Source organism: Oryctolagus cuniculus, chromosome 17 (assembly GCF_964237555.1).
Source record: "Oryctolagus cuniculus chromosome 17, mOryCun1.1, whole genome shotgun sequence".
In the NCBI taxonomy this organism is placed as follows: domain Eukaryota; kingdom Metazoa; phylum Chordata; class Mammalia; order Lagomorpha; family Leporidae; genus Oryctolagus; species Oryctolagus cuniculus.
This window is the reverse complement of record NC_091448.1, coordinates 60696545-60702544: the sequence shown is the minus strand read 5'-3', so window position 1 is coordinate 60702544 and position 6000 is coordinate 60696545. Positions and strand designations below refer to the sequence as shown.

General features: G+C 45.5%; 1 long non-coding RNA gene across 1 annotated transcript in view; it reads right to left on the bottom strand.

The window, feature by feature from the left end:
* Positions 1-3434: 3434 nt before the first annotated feature.
* The window catches only part of LOC138846238 (uncharacterized), a 33347-nt gene continuing 30781 nt past the window's right edge, over positions 3435-6000 (bottom strand). The window contains exon 3 of the long non-coding RNA XR_011383709.1: positions 3435-3503. This is a non-coding gene — a long non-coding RNA (uncharacterized lncRNA). The remainder of the gene's footprint in view (positions 3504-6000) is intronic.

The following is a 6000-nucleotide window of genomic DNA, read 5'->3' as shown; positions in this document are numbered from 1 at the left end:
TGGAAACAAAACTTGGACTCTAAAATGACCACGCTTGGACACTGAAAAATATGTGTGTAGACAGCAGTACAGCAGCACCTACACTGTGGCATGGCTCACTTTGAAAATTCCATGGTGTCCTGTCGCCAGGGTAACAAGGTGAGTGACATCATCCTGCCATTCCAACTGTCACTCTCTTGAGCTGAAAGGTTCAAACTTGAGTGCAGTGGGAACGTGCGTATCGTCCTATCCAGAGTGGTCCGCGATGGGAAATCTCAACTGCTGTCCAGCAGGTAGGCCACACTGACCTCCACAATGCTGCTTCTCCACCGGCCACTTACCTTCTGCTTAATCACTCTCCTCATGGACTGTCATTTCCCCATTCCAGGCTGTCTACAGATTTATAAAGATAGTTGGTCATCCGTATTATTCAGTTTCTACTTTTGATGCTTCTGTTAAGTTTGTTGTTTCAAAATCTTTCCTAAATTTAGGGAAACACATTATTTCCAATGTCAAGTTTGTTTGCACCTTATCCAGAGAATGATGATAGGAAAGAAACTCACACTACTCTCATCAGTCAGGAAAAATTAAGACCAAACACAACACAGACATCACACAAAAAGGCACTTTCAAGCCAACCTCTTCTGTCTGTAGAGGTCGCCATCTGAGACCAAGACTGTAAGAACAGTCTGAACCCAGATATCTTTTTGTCACATTGGAAGAAACTGGGATTTCAGGGTGGGGTGGATAAACACATGAACCCTGCTGTTTGGGGGTTACAGGGAAACGGGGAGGAGGGACAGCACCGTTGGTCAGCGGGGCAGACGTCTGAAGACTGAGAGAAGGGGGCCTGCCTGATGGTCCTCAGGCAGAATCATGGGTTGGATGGGGCAAGCCTGGCAATGGATGAACCTCACCGATGGGAGAGGGAATTGTGTATGCTGTCCCTGCAGGGTCTAGAGAGAGGTGAAGAGTTCCTAGGGACTGGGTTTTGGTGAGAAAGGTCATGGGCATGAAGGTGCAAACACAGAGTTGGTACAGACATTGCCTTTTTCAGACAGGGATTTGAGACTGCTCAGTCACTTTTCTCTGAAGGACAGATATTAACTTTTCTGTGGCATTAAAAAATTCATCTGAGACAGAGTAAATGATAAAGGAAGAAGACCCCCAAGCTCAGGATTCTCAAGTCTAGCAGTCCAAGATCAGGTGCCCATATCAAGGGTCCCATGTTGTGTCCCATCATTGTGGAAAAGTAGAAGAGCAAGCAGAGTGACAGAAGAGAGACAGGAAGAGGGGTTGGGCTTGTGTTCTAGTGACTCTCCCCAGTATTAACCAATTCAGTACTGAGAACCACACGAACTCCCTTCAACAATCTGTTCCCAAATTCCCCATCCCCCAACACCACAACAATGGAATGGCCCCATTTTGGGTGAATTTCTGTTCAGTGTTCATGCAGCGTTGGCCATGGCTGAGAAGTCGATGCTTGGCTCACCCTCACATGGCAGTTGCTGTGGAATGTCCTGAGTTTTGAGCCAGTTTTAAAACCAAACACACCACTGGCCCTGTGGTGTCACCTGGCCATGGGGAAGGCTGAGCCAGTGTGAACATGCGGGGTCAGGATGGGTGTAAGTTTGGGTTTCTCCAGACCCTCGCAAAGGATGTCCTGGAGGAAAGCATCCTATCTTAAGTCAGGAATAGAACTCTAGAGGAAGGCATCTGGGTCATGAGTTCTCTTGTCTCCAGAACTTTGCTCTGAGCAAGACTATTCCCGAGGAAATCCTGCCCTGGAAGATGTCAGAAAGCCACTGACAGTGCTTAGTCCAGGGTTCTAGTAAAGACATTCACAGTCCTCCATCCCCCAGGGACCAATGGTGAGACTGATCCAGATCCATGACTTGTCAGTGTTAGGAATGTGGACAACTCACCGACAGCCCCTAATTTTCAATTTGCTTAATAGTAAATCAACATGGAGCAGATGCTGGTCTGCCCATAGCTTGGGGCTGTGCGGGGAGCCTGGAAATGACAGAGTCTGTCCATGAGCTGTAAAGCTTTCTATGCATGGAAGAAGGGAGAGCAATTTCCATCCTGTCCTCCTCTGTGGTCACATATCCTCCCTGCATTCAGTCACCACCAGTGATCAACTTGTTCCTCCAGACATCTGAAGACTGAAGAATTTCAGACAATTATGCAGCACCACACTGGGTATAGATCCACTTATTTTCAATCACTTGAGCTCAAAAAACAACACAGGTCATATCAGTATCTCCACATCTCCTACAGGGAACCTAGACAGGTGGTGGGGGTGGGGACTCTGTGCAACTTTCCCAGGTACGTGCAGCTTTCCTCTAGGGGCTGAACCTTCAAGCACCGTCCCTGTACTCTCATCTTAACAAAAGTCTTTGTCTACCCTATCAAACAGCTGGGTAGGAAATGTTCACCACACTGCAAGATCCGCCTAGAGGATGGCTCTGCACTATGGAATGGGAAAACTGGGAAGAAAGTGAGGAACTGCAATGATCATACACTTCCCTGTGGTCTCCTGTCAGTGGGATGTCAACAGCTGTCTGTATTGTCATACTGTTCCAGGATCTTGTCTAAAGAGTTTTAGACGAAAAGGAAGTCGGAGGTCAAGAACATCGACTGTCCATTCCACACAGAAGGTCAGAAAAATCCGTGTCTTGCCAAAGAACAGGATGCCCACAACAAAGGAATCAGTTGAAGGTACTCTGCAAATTCAATCATGAAGCTCATTCAACAATCAGGATTCTGCTTTATTCAGGGCCTCATAGTTAAGACAAAACTCTTAAAAAGCTATGCTATCTGTGTCTTTCATTCCATGACTGCAAAATTAGAATTGGTCAACTCAATCAGCAGGGTGACCACTACACAGGGAAGACATGTTAACAACTTAAACTTGGGGTCACTGTTAGTAGTAACATCTCAAGGTACTGTTCAGACATTTGCCCGATTGTGCAACATGCGCTGAAATGGACATCTTACTGAGAGAGTGCCACCAGATTTCATGCTAATATTAACAATTGGAGATAAAATAGGAAAACTGAACAGATAGCTCCTAAAGTTCTCATACTGGACTCCCACTTCCCTTTTTCTGATGACACTTCCATTAGTACGGTACATTTGTTATGGAGACTGAACCAATAAAGAAATGTTACTATTGACTCAACTCCCAAGTCTGCACTAAGGTTGGTTGTTTCTGGTGGTACAGTCCTAGGAGTTATTCAACTTTACCCATGTTTCTAGAACCCTTGAATGACCCCAGAACATGACCCTAGAACTGGCCATTTTAAATATCTTTTTAGTCATTCTTTTTCAGTTTCCTAGAGTTGGAATTAGATTTGGTAACATACATAAGAACTCTTCTGCTCCTTTTTGTGGCTTGATTGCTCAATGATTTTCATCACTGAGTTATACCCCCTTGGATAGATGGGCCAATGTTCTTGGTCCTGGTTTCCAATTTAAGCAATCAGGAAGAAAGCCACCAGAAACAGTCATGTGGCAGGGTTCTGTGGGGACAAAGTTTTTTAAATTAATTGGGTAAACACCTAGGACTATGGCCCCTTGCTTGGATGGGGATGACATTTTTCTTGGTAAAACTGACTGGAGTTCACCAATGAAGCCACATGGCCCTGACACCTTCTTTCGCCTTTTGTAGCTGTAAAGTTCTCTTCAAAGGCTCGGGCCCATGGGTTAGTTTGGGTAGTTTCTGACTCTGAAGGAATTTCAGGCTTCGTTGAACCTACTTGTGGGCATACAGTATGTAAAGTACTTTTTTCTTTTCCTTTTCCTGTCCATGCCATGAAAGGTGAGGATTCCCTTCTCATTTGCAGTAGCAGACATTGTTTCTTCTCTTTTTGCCTTGTGCTTAGACAGGCGGAGGTTTCACAATCTTATGGATTTTTTTCAAAAAAAATATTTTTTGACTTTTTGTTTTATTCTGCCCATTTCCTATTACATCCATTTCTGAGAAAATTGCTATTTTTTCATTTTTTATCTAATTTACATCAAATTGTTTTTGGTCATCTACTTCTCTAGGTTGTAAGAATCCCTTATTGATTTTAGATCATCATCATTTTCTAAAGTATTTCACTCAAGGGCTCCATTTTCCTTCTGAGCACTGCTTCATTGCAACCCAAAGTTGCAAAAGGGGTTTTTATTTGCTTGGTTCAAAATAGTTTAAAATGTCTATACAGTCTTCTTTGTCCCATTTGTTTTGGAGAGTATGCTTTTTAGCTTCCATAGTTCTTGCGAAATTTGCCAAGCAATCTTCATTGCATTGATTGAACTCTATTGTATTTCCATAGTTGCCTAGTGGCACAAGCTGTGTGACATACATTACTTTGAGTGAGTGGTTGTGTGACAGAGCTCATACTTTGATCTGCCTTGGAGACTTCTTCATATGAACCTGAGAAGAATGTGTTTCCCTCATGGCTGAAATGTCTCTACACGCCAATCAAAATAGTTAGTTGAGGGATAATAATTTTCTCGGGCTGCCATAATCAAGTGCCTGGTTGGTGGTCAGTTTGAAGTGCATGATATTTTATATTTCCACAGGTCTGGAGATTGGGTGTCAGAAATCTAGGTTTATGCATAGTCACCCTCCCACAGAAACCCATCAGGACTAATCTTTCCTGTCCCTTCCCAGCTTCTGCTGGTTTCCTGGAAATCCTGGGCCTCCTGTGTGCCTACCATAGCACCTGAATTTCTGCCCCCATCATTTCATGGCATCCTTCCATCTTGGACCTGTTTCCTCATCTTGTAAAAATGCCAGTCATATGGGAACAAGTCCTTGCTACTCCAATATGAATTCATATTGACTGGTTAATCCTCCAATGACTCCATGCCCAAATAAGGTCACCTTCACAGGTCCTTCAAGTGAAAGGGGGAGGGAACATGCTGAAGCCCTCATACTGCTGTCCATTTCAACTCCACCTGGCTTGTTTCATTCCTGCTCAATCTGTCAATTTTCAATGATATTAGTGAATTTGTAGGCCAGCACCGCAACTCAGTTGGCTAATCCTCTGCCTGGGGCACCATTACCCTGGGTTCTACTCCCAGTTGGGGCTCTGGATTGTGTCCCGGTTGCTCCTCTTCCAGGCCAGCTCTCTGCTGTGGCCCGGGAGGACAGTGGAGGATGGCCCAAGTGCATGGGCCCTGCACCTGCATGGGAGACCAGGAGGAGACACCTGGCTCCTGGCTTCGGATTGGCGCGCCGGCTATAGCGGCCATTTGGGGGTGAACCAACGGAAGGAAGACCTTTCTCTCTGTCTCTAACTCTGCCTGTCAAAAAAAAAAAAAAAACAATAGTGAATTTGTGCCCCTCCATGCCACATGGCTGAAGGTCTCTGACTTTAATGAACCTTTATTATTTTAAGATTTATTTATCTATTTGAAAGTCAGAGTTGCACAGAGACAGAAGGAGAGGCAGAGCGAGAGAGAGGTCTTCCATCTGCAATTGGCTGCAATGGCTGGAGCTGGTCTGATCTGAAGCCAGGAGCCAGGAGCTTTCCCTAGCCTCCTATTCTCCCTATTTATTTTACTAAAACTAGTGGGGACTAGAGTTGTCTGGATGCCCCCTATCCAGTCACATAAGGTTCTGGTGGTTTCCTTGGAGGATGTGACTTTGTTATGAAGAACACCTGGGAATACTTCACAGTGCTCACTTTCCCCTGAGTATTTCCAAATAGGCATTTCCCCCTCTCCTGGGCCCACAGGGGTTCTCCTCCGACCTTCACCATGAGAATCTGGTGGACCTGTGGAGCACAAACATATGGAAGTGGGGTGACCTGGAGACTGGAGCCCACTGGGTCCGTTCTCCAGCAGGTGCACACTCAGCCTCTGAGCCCATCCACACTCCCATCCATGTGCGCTGTGAGCCACAGGCTCCAGGACCGCTGCTTCAGCTATGCTGACTGCAGCTGTGCTCTCTGCACCTGTCAGCTGCAGGCAGGAATTTCAGGGTGCCAGCTTGCCCACTTGCTTCACTTTTTTGATAGATCTAAG